This window comes from Triturus cristatus, chromosome 6, assembly GCF_964204655.1.
Source record: "Triturus cristatus chromosome 6, aTriCri1.1, whole genome shotgun sequence".
NCBI classification, from domain to species: domain Eukaryota; kingdom Metazoa; phylum Chordata; class Amphibia; order Caudata; family Salamandridae; genus Triturus; species Triturus cristatus.
In genome coordinates, this window is record NC_140589.1 from 1,829,993,788 (window position 1) to 1,830,014,737 (window position 20,950).

General features: G+C 47.6%; 1 protein-coding gene across 2 annotated transcripts in view; it reads left to right on the forward strand.

Moving 5' to 3' along the window:
• DPYSL5 (dihydropyrimidinase like 5) overlaps positions 1 to 20,950 on the forward strand; it is a 330,106-nt gene that overhangs the window by 94,843 nt on the left and 214,313 nt on the right. The window lies entirely within an intron of this gene.

The following is a 20,950-nucleotide window of genomic DNA, read 5'->3' on the forward strand; positions in this document are numbered from 1 at the left end:
AGGAACAGTTTGTTTAATTAAACATTACAGCCGGGAAAACCGTTACAGGCGCAGGATCTGAGGACTGTCTCAATTTACAATCTGTAAACGTTCTTCTTATATGCAAATTCTGGCGAGTTGCAAAAGTTTCTGGTGTACTATATATGGTGAGGAATATTGGTTGCTGCCTTTCCAGTCTTAAATTAACTGTCTAATGGTTACCACAGGTGGGTCTGAACCTCGCGTCAACACAATGAGGCCAGTGGGTAAAGTGTCCTGATGTCTGGCATGGGGAGTGCGTGATCACTACGTGTGCTAGGTCTTGATTGGCTATACATTCCTAACTCATGTGGCATCTAACTTTATGATGTTTTCGGAGCGCGCATACCCCCTCTGGCCTTATTGAGGCAGTCTCCCTTGACCATTGTAATTTCGCTGAGCCTATCTGTAAGCTTGATCAAGAGTTTCCTGATGGAGGGGCAGATCTACAGGAAACTAACGCAGCGTGGTGCCATAAGTCATTTTGCTGCTTCATGCTGCGTTAGTTTCGAAGCACCGGGATGCGACATATTTACAACAATATGTCGCATCTCTGTGCTTCTACCTGTGCTGGCGCACAAACTGCTGCCATGCACCGGTGTAAGGATGCCTGCGTCGTGGGGAGATTGTTTTTGTGCAGAAAGGAGCACCTTCCTGCACAAAAACAATCAATTGAGGTGATTTCCTCTTCCAATGTGTGCTGTAGAATGCAGCACACATTGAAAGAGGAAAAAAACGAGGAGAAATGAAAACATTTTTCCACGTTGCACCTCGCTACGCCACCCCTAAGGTGGCGTAGCATTCTGACGCATTTCCAGATTTACGATTTTTCGTAAATCTGGAAATGCATCAGTGGATATGGGTGTTGCGTGGGAACACCCACAGCAACACCCATGTCACGCCCCTAACACGCAAAGTGTTGCGTGAACAGGGGTGATATTTACAAGCACAGGTTAAGTGACGCAGGGTGACTTTACCTGTTCTTGTAAATATCACTTAGCAGCCTGCGCCACCGGTGCGTCACGCAACGTGATGCACTGGCGGCGCAAGGGCTCTGTAAATCTGCCCCTGAGTGTTTGCCTGCCAGCTACACACCCTCCCACCTGTGACCTATCAATCAGCAATCCCCAGGTCTAGGTCTCAGGGCCTGCCTAACTACATATTTGTGATTCGAGGTTGATGTAGAGTTCACAACAGGCGATTCTGTTAATAAAGACGATATTTCATTTTCATCTATGTATGTATCGATTTCCATATTAACACATACAACTCTAATCCTGAAATTTGGATTTTACGGGCAGTAGTCCAACAAACCCCTTCTTGGAGAGAGGCCATTATATTGCCGGGTTTCAAAAAGGGGGAGGCTGTAACAGGCAGCCACCATTATTGGAGACCAGGTCAGGACATTTGACCAGAGGGGTCCCGAGAACAAATCTGGTCCTCTCGAGTCAAATGTCTGGGCCTGGCTTTCTAAAATGACCCTTTTGCAACCTTTGGCCGAGACACCCCCCCATCTGTGATGGCCTCATGAATCTCCATGCTGTATTTGGCAAGTGTATTGTTAAATACTAGAAACATACTCCCTCAGTCCCACACACAGGGTAATTATTCAGAGAGGTGTGCATTAAGTTTGCAAGGAACAAATACTAAAATCTCCTTTAACTGAATTTATCAGCATCTCTTCAGAACCGACACCACACCATTATTGTTTTCTGGTGATACTCTTAAACAAGCATTGGCATAGCCAATAGGTCTCGCCTTTGGGACCTTATAAGTGTTTAGCCATGCAACAGTTGCATAACTAAATACTTATAAGGTCCCAAAAGCGAGACCTATTGGCTATGTAAAGCGGCCGCAAAAGTGAAAGTGATCGCGATCACGATCACACATCAAAGCGGCCGCGCGGCCGCGAAAGTAATTGCGATAAAGCCCGGCGCGCGCGCCCGCTCACATGCACTGTAGCACTAGGCTGGCCTGGTAGCACTTTTTGGAGCCCTCTCAATAAGTCTCGCCAGACCAGCGCATGCGCTGGGTCAGGCGAGACCTAAAAACTGGCATCAAGGTTGACGGTGTTGTGTCCATATCTGGAGCACATATTACTTGAATTATGCATTGCGTCAAAGAAAAGGTGACACTGCTGCTTCCCAAATCATTGTTTATAACTTACCTGGCCGGATGAAGGCGTGTTTCTATCTCATTCAACATCATCACTCTAAGGCTTCTACCAATTTCGCTCCCCTGCTGCTTGACTAACATCAAGTCTGGTAGACATCGGTAGACTTTCTCTAGTGTCTCGGAGGGTGTAAATCCTCATGCTGGTGAGACTGGTGGATCTGGGTGATGTTGATCTGTATTTGTGTGGGTGACGTTTTTCAGTCCAGCTCTCAGAATAATTCCTGTGCGCTGCTGTGTCTTACTCTTAGGCCTTCAGCCAACAAGCGGGTTTGGTCATATATTGGGCATGAAACTCAAGAAGTATTCAGCGTTGATCTGATATTCCACTTCCGATTTATGTTCTATCTCCAATGTTGTGAATGAGCTACACAACAGAGAGGGAATGTAAATCCTACAGCTTAATTAACCATTTAACATTCAAATATTACATAGGGGTGTCAAGAGACCTTAAAACATATAGATTAAATGTCTGCAGTGTTTCGGCACCACCATCTTCTTCACCCTTCCTCAGGGCAAATATAGTTTTGAGGTAATTTATTGAATAAAAATACACATTGAACAAAATGACATCAAAAAACAAATTTTGGAGGATGAGGAGGATAGTACAATCGGCAGTTATGCAAAACAGATACCACTACAATTGTAAAGGTTCTCCTGCATTCCGTACCATTTGTATATTATTTTTCATTAAGACATGAAAACTAGTTACTATTCAGAGCACTCAAAATGCAATCCTTCCTCTTAAAAGCACTGGAAAATGTTCACCCTTACTTAAAACACAAATATAGTTCTTAGTTGCCAGATTATGGACTGTTGATTGGTTCTCTCAGAATAATTCACAGTGATTATCTCTGGTGAAGCATATTTTTCAACAGAGAAGGTAAAATGTATGCAGTCACATACGTATCAATATCTGAGATTTTAAAGTGCTTTAAAGGTTTAATCTGATATTCACCTGTTTTGTAATTCTCAAATTGTTAAGACAATTTCTGCATGGAACAATAGTGGGTGAGTGAAGGCTATTAATTGTCTTCCTCTCACTTGCCCATTACTCCCCCTTTTCACCCCTGTAGCCACAGCTTTCATAAAATGTTGTTTGGGAGGACGAATTGCATTGGAATTGGAATCCACAGCCATTTGAGCACACAGCTTGTAAAATAAATTCAAGCAATAAATTAATAACACAGCTTCTGAATATTACATCACCCACTAAGATATTATGTAAATAATTTATTCTGGATAGAAAACCTAAACAAGTTATGCTTCTCCTGGAGAGGCACAGACAGTGGTGCGCGCAGGGCTCTTCCCACAGTGTGGGTGTGTCACTGTCTAGAGGATCCTTCCTTAGCCCTCCATTCGCTGGAGTATATTCACAAGGAAATGGGATGCCTTCCTGCACATAAACAATCTTTAAAGGCAATTTGCTCTTTCTGTGTGCTGCAGAATGCAGCACACTTAGAAAGAGGAAATACAAGGAGAAATAAAAGTATTTCTCCTCGTTGCACTAACCCAACCCCTGTCTTTACATCGCGTTCGTTTTTGGCACTGCCTCAGATTTACACATCCCTGTGAATCTGGGGCAGTGTCAAAAAGCAATGGGTGATGGGGTGGATCGCCCACAGCAACACCCATTGCACACCCCTTTCACGCAGATACCAGCGTGAAACTGAACCATATTTACAAAGTGGCGTTAAGTCATCCAAAGTGGCCGAACGTCACTTTGTAAATATGGTGCAGGTCATTGTGCCACCGGAACGTCAAAAAAAGTGATGTTCCTGTAGTAAAATCCCCTTGTAAATATGCCCCTCTGTCTCTAGTTCATCCTGCCCTCTGTTCACATGGGGTGGGGTAGAGAAGGGGGTTAAGAAAAAATAAACTTGCCTCCTTGCCGTGTCTCTCCTCGTTGTCCCTCGTTGTCCACCCTCCGCTCCGGCCGGAACAGGAAGCACCCAGGCTCCCCAAAGCCATCACAATGCTGCAATGCAGCGTTGTGCTTGGTCTGTGCGCCATGGTTCTGCGCTCAGCCATGGAGTGGGAGCCTGGCCGTGTTCTCCACTCAGGCTGTAATGCAGCCTGGGTAGAGAACATGCAAAGTGTGCATGAATATTTGGCCGGCCCGAGACGGCCGGCCAAACATTCATGCGCACTTTACAGAGTGTCCACTACTCCTCCCCCTGCTCTGGAAGCAGAGCAGCCCCTCCCCGCCCCTCCAAGCTGCCGCAGTCGGAACACATAAAATAATATTAACAACGACTTATTCTCATTGTATTTGTCCTTTATTTCCCCTGGTGAAAGCAGTGGGGCGACGCTCCTCCGCCTTAGCGGAGGAGCCGCCACTGCCAGTGATAAACTTCATCCATCTATAGATCTGCCCCACTTAGGGGCACTGGGTATGAATAGGGTTAAAAGGGAACTTCTGCCTTTAATCTTTTTAAATAATAAACGTATCTTCATGTGGGAACTCTCCATTAGGTTTCCATCATTTTAATAAAGCATTGGTTCCGGTGCTGCCGCCGCCAAGACAGTCTCCAGGACTCTGCGTTCTAAGGGCCCAGCAGGGGCGTGCTCAGTATTACAGGAAGTGACCTGGCCTAGAACTAAACAAACTTGAAAATGCTTTATCAAAGCTGATTGGTGCTAAAAAGTAAATAGTGTCGGAATGTGAAGAAAACCTGCTCCCAAGCCAGGCGGAGTCTAAACGGTTTTTTTTTGGACAAAATAAAAAAATAAAAAATTTGTGACTCGCTGGTGTAATCGACCACGGTTTCCCCTCGCATGGTTAGTGGAGCAAGCTCGTCAACAGACAGAAGGGAGGGTGGAAAGCTGTCCCTTAAGATTGCTCACGCTGCGAGCCTGGCCGGGTGTCTGTTTCTTGCAATAGGCGCCAGCAGGAGCCTCGTCAGCAGTCATGGGATGCAGAGACCATGGCCTTCAGATAGTTGCAAATATGTAACCAGTGTCATGTGAACAAGCTCTTCTCAGTTCTCGCACTTCGGAAGCCAAGTTGCAGATGCAGCTGCACGCCAGAGGGGGGCACTTCCTGTGGGCAGTGTTAGCATCAGCAAAACAATATGGCTGCCGCAGGTTGCGGTTACACTAACGCCTCATAGGAGTAAATACAGCTGTACGTTTTCACACGGGGAAGGTCCTTGTGTATTATTCAGAGATGAGGCTGAGACCAGCAGTAGCTTGTCAGGATGCACCTTGTACTCGGATTGCACCAAGAGTGACGCGCTCTTCCGTCTCTCACCTCCTCCACCAATGACCACTTACACAGGAGCGAGGGCCATGGTAGAGAACAGAGGCACTGGACCCCGCCCCTCTGACTGGTGACGTCTGATGGCCAATCTGAAGGCAGAGAGGTATCTTCAGTTTAAACATTCAGACATTTCAGATGTTCAAATAGTTTGATTCCACCAAACAACAGAGGTAGAGGGTGTGGCTTAACGGCTAGGGCAGCCGACTTTGAAGCTGGGGTATGAGATTTGTGTCTTGGCTGGAGCCTCAAACATCCTATGATTCTGGGCACATCACTTATTCTCCCCATGCCTAAAAATGAATGTGTCTGTCTGTAATGGAACTGGTGCTCATGTAAAGCGCTCTGACACCTTCGAGTCACGTTCGCGCTATATAAAACTCCTGACAAAGAAAAAAGAAACTGGGCATTTGGAAATATGTATTTGTATTCTCATTGTCCTTCAATTCTACCCAATGAAGCGGCTGATCTTTCCATTTCCCACTCGTAGACTAAGCTTTCCCACTCCTGGGCAAAACCACCGCTCTTCTTCCCGCCTTTATCTTCTCACTGGCCTTTGACTACTGGCTGTGGTGTTTAAAACCACCCATGTACCACCTCTGCCATACATGGACGACCCAGACCTTGTCCATACATTCCCACACGTGACCCTTGCACACTGCCCACGTCCTCACTTTTCCCACTCCTACATGTGCCCATCCTCACTTCTACTTGTTCCACCTGGTCAGCCCTCATCAGTGGAATACGGTGCCTTATGAATAAAATAAACTTTCATCCCAGTGCTTCTACACAGCCTTCTAGCATCCTATGGTACCAATAAACCAAGAGCTGGCACATGGGATGCTAATCTGGGAGGAGGTGACCCCTGTAAACTTAATAAGCCCCATTTAATAAGATCAAAACACGGTTTTGAGAAATCTCTGATCACCCTCTGGTATATGTATATGTATGCGGCACAAACAGCAGGAGATCCCCAGAGAACTGCGTGTTAAGTTTAAGCAGTGCCAACAGTTTCAAACTAATGAACACAAAAGAATAACATTCTGAAATTAAATCATCAAACCAGAGAACAAATTAATCAGCAATGAACAAACAGACTCCAAGATCATTAAGATTGGATAAGAGAAACCACAGATATAAATGTTAAAGTTTTGAGGCAAAAAGTGTCTAGAAATAGTACATCGGCATTGGAAAACAATAGTTTGCAGTTGACCAGGACCTAGTAGTGATTTCAGGCTGACTGTGATGGTGCGGAGAGCGAATACACCAAGGCCACTCAAATAGTTTACCTTCAGATTTAGTCAATGAAATGGAAGTCAAAATCCTTCAGGGGACAAGGTTGAAGATGGTACTTTGAAGTCGGGTATGTCATTGTTGAGAACCCGCTGAAGCTGTTGGTTTTGGTACCAAAAGCTCTGAGCAGGGCAAAGCTGAATTTTGTTGCTGCCGAGGTCGCATCACATGTTGGATCGATTTGCCAACTGGCTCCAGTGCAAGGTTTTAGCATTGGACGTAATCACTTTTTTTGTCTCAAAATCCTCCTGCAGCACATTACTGGAAGCCATAGCTGGGCAGGGCTCCTCCACAAGGCTCGGTACCTTTACCGTGAGATCCCACTGAACTCATTTTCTGCACGGCAAACAGCTCTGAGTGACAAATCTGTTTATTTTTTGTCCATCTCTGGTGCCACTTCCCTGGGCAGGCCTCACTAATCCAGGTCCTCCAGAAATGGAAAACATAGCTAACTCCCACTTTTTTTTAACTGCTGGGAAAGTTTCTTCTGGTCAGTCTTTTAGTCCCTGGCTCTTCAGGGCAGGCTCCTGGGCACCAGGTCTCTCCCCAGCCAGGTCTCCTAGAGGGTCCAGACTTCTGAGATCAGCTGGGCCCTCTTGGGGCCAGGAGTCCATCTGCTTTATTTGTCCTTAAAGCATGTAAACAGAAGGCCATTCACGTTGACCCCTAAAGTGCAATTCGAGTCTCCTGGTAAAAGCAGCAGTCAGGAGTCCTTAAATGAGTCCTCTTCTTCCAGTAGGAGTCAGGAGTATTATTTCTACTGGCAAGACCTTATTCTTCAGATGGAACTCTCCCAGGTCCAGGATGGTTTTCAGGTGGTGGTGCGGAGCGATTCACATCCTATGCACTAACCAGTGATTGGAGAAGTTTCCCTACCCAATCATGGCTAATTTCTTGCCCTATGCCCCCCTCCCTTTTGCAGCATGTCCTCTTTGCCCTTTAATAAAATTAGCCAGCAGCCCGTTTCCAAATGGCAGAACCCTTCTGCCATCGGGCAGGCCTCTCTTCAGCTCCCTAGTCACTCTCCTATAAGCTCTTGTCCTACCTACCATGTTCCAAAAGGGTTCTCTTCACCACTGTGACTGGAACTAGGCTGGCTACGAGGGTCTAGGAATGAATATGAGGAGGCCTCTTTGGCATTTCCAGCTGTCAAGAGGTGTCAAGGCTATAGTTTGCTCTGCCAGGTGTTCCTGCCCACTTCCAAATATTTAGTCGTGGCTAAGTCGTTAGAGGTTAACGCCACCCTGAAAATCCTGGGCTCAGAGGAAGGCCATTGCCATCTGAGCCATGGCCATCAACTCTCCCAGCTATGGGTGTGTATCAGTGGCAAGACTGGTGTTAAGCCAATTCTGGCTCGTGGAGCCGAAAGAACATTTTCATAAATTTACTTTTCCACTAATGTTATCAAAAATCTGATTTCGCCATTTACCAGATATTTAAAATGTTGTGGAAAAATGACTTTGAATTATTTCTCTAGCATTTTCCCAAGGACAGATGTAGGATCAATAGTTTAATCACTCCTAAACCTGGTCATTGAAAAACTAGCCCAGCCTACACCGTAAAACTAGATTTGTGTTTTTTATTGAACTGTGTGGGCACACTAAATTCAATATGTAGTGTTCCCTGTTGTAAATATTTGCACCTATCCAGTGCGCCAATAAGGCACATTAGAAGGTGACTTGTGAATATATAAAAATAGGCCTTCGGCAATTTTCAAGCCATGTGTTAATGTAGTGCATTTAAACTGCAGCCCAGGCAGAGCAGTCAGTGGTGCTAAGGGTAGCCATATCATTTTATGTCACATATGTGGGTGCTGTAAGCTCACACTGGTGCCCATGTGTGATATTTAACTTTCCATGCCAGAGGTGTTTTTTATACAATGTTTACAATGGAGTTATATGGAAGTTAACTAAGCTAAATATGAAATTCCAACATACAGCACCTGTTTGGAGGAGGAGGTAATTCAGGCGTTTTACTACTGTTTAGCAGTGGTAAAGGGCATAGAGTTTTAAAGTCAGCAGAATCAGAGAGGGAAAATGGGAGGACAACAGCAGGAATGATGTCATTTCTTTAACTAGGCATACCTGGCCTCTTCCAGTTTCTCTATGCCCCAGAGGCAGGCATCTTCCTGGATGACACAGCACAGGTTTAAGAGCAGGCATGTAGAGTGGAACACCTTTCATCACACCAATGGAGTGAGATTTTCCATTGTATTTATTTAATTGTCTAGCCCCTGGCTCATTGACCCACAGACATCATGCATAGCTGTTTATGTTTTAATGCCCTGCAAGAACTGGAAGCACCACACCCAGTATGTGTCCCACACAGGTGTTCACCGTGTCTCTACCAGCTGCGCGTACCTATGTGTTGTGTAAGGACACGATGAGTCTGTGGGTTTGCAGGGACACGGATGCACACGCGAACCAAGATGCATATATATTGAGATCAGAGATCCCAACTTATAGAATAGTAACATATACAGATGCACAAATATACATGTATGCTAGCACTCCGAGATGCAGGGATGCTGGGATACGGGTAATTAAATATACAGATGTGCAGGTATGCAGATTCACAGGTAAATAGGCAGGGCCACTGGAATTATGCGATTCTGCGGCTGCAGTGTTTTCTGCATAGTTGTTGATTTACTGCATTTGCCACATAATCCATCATCTGCTGCATAATCTGTCGATTTCAGCAAAAAGCTCAGTCGGATCGACAGTTATTAGAAACGGAGCAACAAGTGTTGTTTCTCAGAGGAGAAAGATGGCTGGGCACCCTTCTGTTGCTTCTTGTTGTCTGTGGGTGTTAAACTGGTGCACAGGCAGTGTTGACATGTGTACAGACGTCACAAAAAGTAAGTAATACTTTAAAAAATGAACTGCACTGGGCCACTTCACCTGCTTTTTCTTGCTGCATAATGTACTCAACCCTGCTGCATAATTCCAGGGTCCCTGTGTATAGGTATACAGAAATACAGCTATACATTGATGTAGGTATATAATATGTTGTTATGGAGTTATACGTATATGGACTTGTACATTTATACTAGTATTCAGGTGCAGAAAGGTTCAAGTAGATTGAGATGCAAGTATGAAGTGTTATAGGTCAGGTGTCTAAATTATACACAATTATAGGTGTGAAGGTGTGCAGATATATAGGTGCAAACCTGTAAAGCTTTACAGATGTGTAGGTATGTTTAAGTATACAGGTGTAGATGTTCATGCAGGTATATAGACTACAGATATATATATCTACAGGTACACAGGCCTACAAGTGTGCAGGTTTACATATAAACAGACATGTGTACACAGATGAAGATATACACGTGTGAAGGTATTCATATATATGTATACATTTATAAGTGTATGCAGGTATACAAATGTACACGCACACATGTCTACAAATAGACAGACGTGTAGGCACACAGCTTTACAGCTATGCAGGTACAGACGTATATACATAGGTACCGAGGTATACGGATATGCAGGTTTTAGTGTGTACAGACATACACACGTGCCTGTCTATGCCTTAGATACAGAGGTACAGAAATACAAGCATACAGATTTGCAGATGTACAGGTATACACAGATATCCAGAGATACGAGTGTCTGAAGATACAGGTAAACAGACATACACATTCCCAGGTCTATATATGCGTATGTACAGGTATACATATTTCCAGGTCTACATATATGCGCGTGTACAGATATACCCATTGTCACTAATACGGATTACCTGTGTGCATATTTTCAAGTACACGTGTGAGGTTCTAAGGTATACAGCTATCAATGCACGCTAATCTGTGATAGCATACAGATGTGCAGGGATTCGCCTACAGGTGACGGGTCTGTCCTGACGTCACCCCGCCGGTGGGCGCTCGATGAGGGATTACATTATTTTGCCTACAGCAGGCGCTGCTGGTGCACTTGGGGGTCGCCGATATTCAGCCTGTTAAAGGCAATCATATTGCACATGAGCGGGCCCACCTGCTCCCTGGTCTGGACACGCCCACTGCCTGCGCCCCCCCCCCTCCCCCCCTCCCAGCCGCCGGGGAGGGGCAGCCTGGCAGACCCGACAGCTGCAGACCCGGGTAATTGTGCCAATTAGACGGGCTGTTTGCACATCTCTGGTACCAAAGAAACACACAGGGTCGGAGTTCAAAGGCACGGGGGGGGGGGGGGGCACAGCAGCACTGGGCGGAGTCTCGCGATAGGTGCCATCGAATGCCATCCTCAGGCGGCAGACCCCGCGGGCACACAGCACAGCCCGCGAGTCAGACTCCGCCATCTGCACAGCGCCTATAGCGCCTCGTCACGGGCTGAGTCTGGCTCCAGTCTGCGAAAGGAAGCCCAGACCATGTGCCAAACCCCCACCCCCTGAAAGTGCCAAGAAGACACGCTGATGGCAGAATGTGTGCTATGCATCTGCTTGTAACATGACGTATTGTCACGGCTGGATTAATATTGCGCCCCAGAAGGTGGGATCATCGTACCCTATTCCTGATCAGTCTTAATTGGCTCCCCGTCGAGAAATGAGCCCCCTCAACCCGCCTGCATAGTAAATGCACAAGGCGACGCACACAGTGTTCGTCAAAAACATTACAGAGACAGAGGCCATCCCAGGAGGTTGTCACTCCCTCCGAAGTGCTGAGTCTTTGGAGTCACAACAAGCATTTACAAAGCAATGGTCTCGGCATTGTTAAAGTTGGAGCTATTGGCATTGCTCATGAAATTATTTTTGTTTATGTTTTTGTTTTTAAAACCTTGCCTGGGATTCTGTGTTATGGAGTGGAATTATGTGGAATGGTATTTTGTGTTGTGTAGTGGTATGGTGGAGTTTAACTACGTGGCGTGCTGTTGAATTTGATAGGATTATGTGTTATTCTGTGGCGTGGATTGGATGTATGTGGTGTGTTGTGCATATGTGTGTTGTTGAGTTGAATTATGAGGTGTGTTGTCGAATTGTGTGGTGTAGAATGGTAGTGTGTGGAATGGAATGGTGTTGCGTGGAACTGTGTGGCGCTGAATGAAATCATGCTGATAGGAGTTATGTGCTACAACAAACAAATGATGGACGGAATGCTGACAATGCAGACATTCTCCCCCAGTCAAGAGATCTGGGTTAAATCCATCGTTCTTTTGCCCACTACGCCACCCCAGATTAGACATGGCCATATGCAAATCAGTCTTGACCCTGTGCCTCATGGGAACAGTCCAGCCCGAACTGCCAAGCCATGTCTTCCCTGGACCGGAATCAAGCATCCTAGGACCGGTTTCTGGCTATCAGCCGTCATCAGCCAGGATAGCTTGACTCCAGTGGCGTAGTGAGCACGGGTCCCACGTCTGGGAATACCCATCCCACTTAGGGCGAAAAGCGTTACAACAAACAAATGATGGACGGAATGCTGACAATGCAGACATTCTCCCCCAGTCAAGAGATCTGGGTTAAATCCATCGTTCTTTTGCCCACTACACCACCCCAGTTTAGACATGGCCATATGCAAATCAGTCTTGACCCTGTGCCTCATGGGAACAGTCCAGCCCGAACTGCCAAGCCATGTCTTCCCTGGACCGGAATCAAGCATCCTAGGACCGGTTTCTGGCTATCAGCCGTCATCAGCCAGGATAGCTTGACTCCAGTGGCGTAGTGAGCACGGGTCCCAAGTCTGGGAATACCCATCCCACTTAGGGCGAAAAGCGTTACAACAAACAAATGATGGACGGAATGCTGACAATGCATACATTCTCCCCCAGTCAAGAGATCTGGGTTAAATCCATCGTTCTTTTGCCCACTACACCACCCCAGTTTAGACATGGCCATATGCAAATCAGTCTTGACCCTGTGCCTCATGGGAACAGTCCAGCCCAAACTGCCAAGCCATGTCTTCCCTGGACCGGAATCAAGCATCCTAGGACCGGTTTCTGGCTATCAGCCGTCATCAGCCAGGATAGCTTGACTCCAGTGGCGTAGTGAGCACGGGTCCCACGTCTGGGAATACCCATCCCACTTAGGGCGAAAAGCGTTACAACAAACAAATGATGGACGGAATGCTGACAATGCAGACATTCTCCCCCAGTCAAGAGATCTGGGTTAAATCCATCGTTCTTTTGCCCACTACACCACCCCAGTTTAGACATGGCCATATGCAAATCAGTCTTGACCCTGTGCCTCATGGGAACAGTCCAGCCCGAACTGCCAAGCCATGTCTTCCCTGGACCGGAATCAAGCATCCTAGGACCGGTTTCTGGCTATCAGCCGTCATCAGCCAGGATAGCTTGACTCCAGTGGCGTAGTGAGCACGGGTCCCACGTCTGGGAATACCCATCCCACTTAGGGCGAAAAGCGTTACAACAAACAAATGATGGACGGAATGCTGACAATGCATACATTCTCCCCCAGTCAAGAGATCTGGGTTAAATCCATCGTTCTTTTGCCCACTACACCACCCCAGTTTAGACATGGCCATATGCAAATCAGTCTTGACCCTGTGCCTCATGGGAACAGTCCAGCCCGAACTGCCAAGCCATGTCTTCCCTGGACCGGAATCAAGCATCCTAGGACCGGTTTCTGGCTATCAGCCGTCATCAGCCAGGATAGCTTGACTCCAGTGGCGTAGTGAGCACGGGTCCCACGTCTGGGAATACCCATTCCACTTAGGGCAAAAAGCGTTACAACAAACAAATGATGGACGGAATGCTGACAATGCATACATTCTCCCCCAGTCAAGAGATCTGGGTTAAATCCATCGTTCTTTTGCCCACTACACCACCCCAGTTTAGACATGGCCATATGCAAATCAGTCTTGACCCTGTGCCTCATGGGAACAGTCCAGCCCGAACTGCCAAGCCATGTCTTCCCTGGACCGGAATCAAGCATCCTAGGACCGGTTTCTGGCTATCAGCCGTCATCAGCCAGGATAGCTTGACTCCAGTGGCCTAGTGAGCACGGGTCCCACGTCTGGGAATACCCATCCCACTTAGGGCGAAAAGCGTTACAACAAACAAATGATGGACGGAATGCTGACAATGCATACATTCTCCCCCAGTCAAGAGATCTGGGTTAAATCCATCGTTCCTTTGCCCACTACACCACCCCAGTTTAGACATGGCCATATGCAAATCAGTCTTGACCCTGTGCCTCATGGGAACAGTCCAGCCCAAACTGCCAAACCATGTCTTCCCTGGACCGGAATCAAGTATCCTAGGACCGGTTTCTGGCTATCAGCCGTCATCAGCCAGGATAGCTTGACTCCAGTGGCGTAGTGAGCACGGGTCCCACGTCTGGGAATACCCATCCCACTTAGGGCGAAAAGCGTTACAACAAACAAATGATGGACGGAATGCTGACAATGCATACATTCTCCCCCAGTCAAGAGATCTGGGTTAAATCCATCGTTCATTTGCCCACTACACCACCCCAGTTTAGACATGGCCATATGCAAATCAGTCTTGACCCTGTGCCTCATGGGAACAGTCCAGCCCGAACTGCCAAGCCATGTCTTCCCTGGACCGGAATCAAGCATCTTAGGACCGGTTTCTGGCTATCAGCCGTCATCAGCCAGGATAGCTTGACTCCAGTGGCGTAGTGAGCACGGGTCCCACGTCTGGGAATACCCATCCCACTTAGGGCGAAAAGCGTTACAACAAACAAATGATGGACGGAATGCTGACAATGCATACATTCTCCCCCAGTCAAGAGATCTGGGTTAAATCCATCGTTCTTTTGCCCACTACACCACCCCAGTTTAGACATGGCCATATGCAAATCAGTCTTGACCCTGTGCCTCATGGGAACAGTCCAGCCCGAACTGCCAAGCCATGTCTTCCCTGGACCGGAATCAAGCATCCTAGGACCGGTTTCTGGCTATCAGCTGTCATCAGCCAGGATAGCTTGACTCCAGTGGCGTAGTGAGCACGGGTCCCACGTCTGGGAATACCCATCCCACTTAGGGCGAAAAGCGTTACAACAAACAAATGATGGACGGAATGCTGACAATGCATACATTCTCCCCCAGTCAAGAGATCTGGGTTAAATCCATCGTTCTTTTGCCCACTACACCACGCCAGTTTAGACATGGCCATATGTAAATCAGTCTTGACCCTGTGCCTCATGGGAACAGTCCAGCCCGAACTGCCAAGCCATGTCTTCCCTGGACCGGAATCAAGCATCCTAGGACCGGTTTCTGGCTATCAGCCGTCATCAGCCAGGATAGCTTGACTCCAGTGGCGTAGTGAGCACGGGTCCCACGTCTGGGAATACCCATCCCACTTAGGGCGAAAAGCGTTACAACAAACAAATGATGGACGGAATGCTGACAATGCATACATTCTCCCCCAGTCAAGAGATCTGGGTTAAATCTATCGTTCTTTTGCCCACTACACCACCCCAGTTTAGACATGGCCATATGCAAATCAGTCTTGACCCTGTGCCTCATGGGAACAGTCCAGCCCGAACTGCCAAGCCATGTCTTCCCTGGACCGGAATCAAGCATCCTAGGACCGGTTTCTGGCTATCAGCCGTCATCAGCCAGGATAGCTTGACTCCAGTGGCGTAGTGAGCACGGGTCCCACGTCTGGGAATACCCATCCCACTTAGGGCGAAAAGCGTTACAACAAACAAATGATGGACGGAATGCTGACAATGCATACATTCTCCCCCAGTCAAGAGATCTGGGTTAAATCCATCGTTCTTTTGCCCACTACACCACCCCAGTTTAGACATGGCCATATGCAAATCAGTCTTGACCCTGTGCCTCATGGGAACAGTCCAGCCCGAACTGCCAAGCCATGTCTTCCCTGGACCGGAATCAAGCATCCTAGGACCGGTTTCTGGCTATCAGCCGTCATCAGCCAGGATAGCTTGACTCCAGTGGCGTAGTGAGCACGGGTCCCACGTCTGGGAATACCCATCTCACTTAGGGCGAAAAGCGTTACAACAAACAAATGATGGACGGAATGCTGACAATGCATACATTCTCCCCCAGTCAAGAGATCTGGGTTAAATCCATCGTTCTTTTGCCCACTACATCACCCCAGTTTAGACATGGCCATATGCAAATCAGTCTTGACCCTGTGCCTCATGGGAACAGTCCAGCCCGAACTGCCAAGCCATGTCTTCCCTGGACCGGAATCAAGCATCCTAGGACCGGTTTCTGGCTATCAGCCGTCATCAGCCAGGATAGCTTGACTCCAGTGGCGTAGTGAGCACGGAACCCACGTCTGGGAATACCCATCCCACTTAGGGCGAAAAGCGTTACAACAAACAAATGATGGACGGAATGCTGACAATGCATACATTCTCCCCCAGTCAAGAGATCTGGGTTAAATCCATCGTTCTTTTGCCCACTACACCACCCCAGTTTAGACATGGCCATATGCAAATCAGTCTTGACCCTGTGCCTCATGGGAACAGTCCAGCCCAAACTGCCAAACCATGTCTTCCCTGGACCGGAATCAAGCATCCTAGGACCGGTTTCTGGCTATCAGCCGTCATCAGCCAGGATAGCTTGACTCCAGTGGCGTAGTGAGCACGGGTCCCACGTCTGGGAATACCCATCCCACTTAGGGCGAAAAGCGTTACAACAAACAAATGATGGACGGAATGCTGACAATGCATACATTCTCCCCCAGTCAAGAGATCTGGGTTAAATCCATCGTTCATTTGCCCACTACACCACCCCAGTTTAGACATGGCCATATGCAAATCAGTCTTGACCCTGTGCCTCATGGGAACAGTCCAGCCCGAACTGCCAAGCCATGTCTTCCCTGGACCGGAATCAAGCATCCTAGGACCGGTTTCTGGCTATCAGCCGTCATCAGCCAGGATAGCTTGACTCCAGTGGCGTAGTGAGCACGGGTCCCACGTCTGGGAATACCCATCCCACTTAGGGCGAAAAGCGTTACAACAAACAAATGATGGACGGAATGCTGACAATGCATACATTCTCCCCCAGTCAAGAGATCTGGGTTAAATCCATCGTTCTTTTGCCCACTACACCACCCCAGTTTAGACATGGCCATATGCAAATCAGTCTTGACCCTGTGCCTCATGGGAACAGTCCAGCCCGAACTGCCAAGCCATGTCTTCCCTGGACCGGAATCAAGCATCCTAGGACCGGTTTCTGGCTATCAGCTGTCATCAGCCAGGATAGCTTGACTCCAGTGGCGTAGTGAGCACGGGTCCCACGTCTGGGAATACCCATCCCACTTAGGGCGAAAAGCGTTACAACAAACAAATGATGGACGGAATGCTGACAATGCATACATTCTCCCCCAGTCAAGAGATCTGGGTTAAATCCATCGTTCTTTTGCCCACTACACCACGCCAGTTTAGACATGGCCATATGTAAATCAGTCTTGACCCTGTGCCTCATGGGAACAGTCCAGCCCGAACTGCCAAGCCATGTCTTCCCTGGACCGGAATCAAGCATCCTAGGACCGGTTTCTGGCTATCAGCCGTCATCAGCCAGGATAGCTTGACTCCAGTGGCGTAGTGAGCACGGGTCCCACGTCTGGGAATACCCATCCCACTTAGGGCGAAAAGCGTTACAACAAACAAATGATGGACGGAATGCTGACAATGCATACATTCTCCCCCAGTCAAGAGATCTGGGTTAAATCTATCGTTCTTTTGCCCACTACACCACCCCAGTTTAGACATGGCCATATGCAAATCAGTCTTGACCCTGTGCCTCATGGGAACAGTCCAGCCCGAACTGCCAAGCCATGTCTTCCCTGGACCGGAATCAAGCATCCTAGGACCGGTTTCTGGCTATCAGCCGTCATCAGCCAGGATAGCTTGACTCCAGTGGCGTAGTGAGCACGGGTCCCACGTCTGGGAATACCCATCCCACTTAGGGCGAAAAGCGTTACAACAAACAAATGATGGACGGAATGCTGACAATGCATACATTCTCCCCCAGTCAAGAGATCTGGGTTAAATCCATCGTTCTTTTGCCCACTACACCACCCCAGTTTAGACATGGCCATATGCAAATCAGTCTTGACCCTGTGCCTCATGGGAACAGTCCAGCCCGAACTGCCAAGCCATGTCTTCCCTGGACCGGAATCAAGCATCCTAGGACCGGTTTCTGGCTATCAGCCGTCATCAGCCAGGATAGCTTGACTCCAGTGGCGTAGTGAGCACGGGTCCCACGTCTGGGAATACCCATCTCACTTAGGGCGAAAAGCGTTACAACAAACAAATGATGGACGGAATGCTGACAATGCATACATTCTCCCCCAGTCAAGAGATCTGGGTTAAATCCATCGTTCTTTTGCCCACTACATCATCCCAGTTTAGACATGGCCATATGCAAATCAGTCTTGACCCTGTGCCTCATGGGAACAGTCCAGCCCGAACTGCCAAGCCATGTCTTCCCTGGACCGGAATCAAGCATCCTAGGACCGGTTTCTGGCTATCAGCCGTCATCAGCCAGGATAGCTTGACTCCAGTGGCGTAGTGAGCACGGAACCCACGTCTGGGAATACCCATCCCACTTAGGGCGAAAAGCGTTACAACAAACAAATGATGGACGGAATGCTGACAATGCATACATTCTCCCCCAGTCAAGAGATCTGGGTTAAATCCATCGTTCTTTTGCCCACTACACCACCCCAGTTTAGACATGGCCATATGCAAATCAGTCTTGACCCTGTGCCTCATGGGAACAGTCCAGCCCGAACTGCCAAGCCATGTCTTCCCTGGACCGGAATCAAGCATCCTAGGACCGGTTTCTGGCTATCAGCCGTCATCAGCCAGGATAGCTTGACTCCAGTGGCGTAGTGAGCACGGGTCCCACGTCTGGGAATACCCATCCCACTTAGGGCGAAAAGCGTTACAACAAACAAATGATGGACAGAATGCTGACAATGCATACATTCTCCCCCAGTCAAGAGATCTGGGTTAAATCCATCGTTCTTTTGCCCACTACACCACCCCAGTTTAGACATGGCCATATGTAAATCAGTCTTGACCCTGTGCCTCATGGGAACAGTCCAGCCCGAACTGCCAAGCCATGTCTTCCCTGGACCGGAATCAAGCATCCTAGGACCGGTTTCTGGCTATCAGCCGTCATCAGCCAGGATAGCTTGACTCCAGTGGCGTAGTGAGCACGGGTCCCACGTCTGGGAATACCCATCCCACTTAGGGCGAAAAGCGTTACAACAAACAAATGATGGACGGAATGCTGACAATGCAGACATTCTCCCCCAGTCAAGAGATCTGGGTTAAATCCATCGTTCTTTTGCCCACTACGCCACCCCAGATTAGACATGGCCATATGCAAATCAGTCTTGACCCTGTGCCTCATGGGAACAGTCCAGCCCGAACTGCCAAGCCATGTCTTCCCTGGACCGGAATCAAGCATCCTAGGACCGGTTTCTGGCTATCAGCCGTCATCAGCCAGGATAGCTTGACTCCAGTGGCGTAGTGAGCACGGGTCCCACGTCTGGGAATACCCAGCCCACCATTAAGGAAGCTAAAAGCACTGAAGAAGGGCCATAATTTGTCTGCCTTGGAACTACAGAGGGGGTCCATACCCCAGAAAGGGGAAGCCAGGTACTCAGGATCCACCCTGTAAGTCACAAAGACCGAGAACCAGTATCCTTTGGTGGGGAAGCCATGCCCGGCTTTTGGCTACGTATATTCCATTGGCAGTGCCATCCTGCTGCTGCTTTCTAGTGGAGAGAACAGCCTATTAAGGCTGCGTTACATCAGTTTTCGACACATACATGTCCGTCTTCTCTTACTTGGACATTGTTAGTTGATTTACTGAAACTGGCTGTTTCCATCTGCATAATATGATGTGTCCCTGTAAATTCAAGACCTGGCAGTTTCCATCCGCATAATACGATTTCATAGTTTGAGCTCTCTTGTTTGGCGAGAAGGCCAGCGCCGGGAAACCTGACAAGGTAGCCATGCGCTTTACAAGTCACTTTAACATAACATAAGTTAGCATAAAGAGCGTGGGTCCATAGCAATACTCTCCGGGGACAGAACCTCCCAAGACTGGTTCTCTCTATAGATGTCCACCTCCTCCCCCATCGCATAGTGACACATTTTACAGTGCTTCTTGGAAGGAAGGGCTTACAGCAGTTTCAGAGTCCTGGCTGCCATAGTTAATATGGTGTGACATCATAGCGAGTAGGACAAAGGTTGGGAAAAAAAAGACGCAATAGCTTTTACTGCAACTTTGACTGATAAAATGATGAACTTGCAGCACGTTCTGCAAAAATAGTAACATGTCCTAAATACCTGAATCCTGCCTAATTCACTTCTGACCTAAGACAGAATATGGTTACTTTGCTATTTTAAGACCAGTGCTGCCACATTTTGAGGCAAGTGATGGGCAGGAAAAACCTTTTGTAGGAAAATATTGAAGTAAAGTGGAGAGTTTGGTTGTGTATTTTTGAGTCTATTCTTCTGTAGTCTTTCAAGATGGATAACTTACACTCAGGAGGCCCGACTCAGCATCACGCAAATATATAAAGTGAATGTGGTTTTGGAGAATTACTAGTTTATCTCTGACCACACTCATCACCGTAACCAAGGCCACTACACCGCAATCACTACATTAGCAACAGCCCACCCAACACCCATCCAATTTACCTCTGATATGTTATCTCTCACCTACAAATCAACATACTCAGTCTGTACACACTAAACAGACCATCACTAGCACAACACAGCACCAAAGCTATAGAGATGGCGAAACGCTGCCCAACCAATATCACTGCCACAAATCACACCAGCACACACCCTATAGACATGTAGATGAAAGCAGCTCAATCATACCTCTCCCTGCCTCATCAACAGCACATCATAAGACAGACAATGTCCTGGACTGTGATGCATATATAGAAATCTCTTGACTCTGGTCAACCACGCACCACATCCAAAGAAAAAAACTAAAAACGCCTTCAGCACACAGAACCATAACCAAATCAATATTTCCTGGATCAAACTCACTTTACTAATTTTACTTTCACAATGTGTACAGACTGCTTGTAAACTAAGGGGCAGATTTACAAGCCCCTTGCGCCACTTTTGCGTCACTTTTAACATGGGAAAACTGACGCAAAAGTGGCGCAAGGGGCTTGTAAATCTGCCCCTAAACATTGAAGAAATTCTACTAACCACGCGCAACCAAACACCAACCAACACCAGACACTATCTAGTGATGTATCTTATAGCTACCATACCATA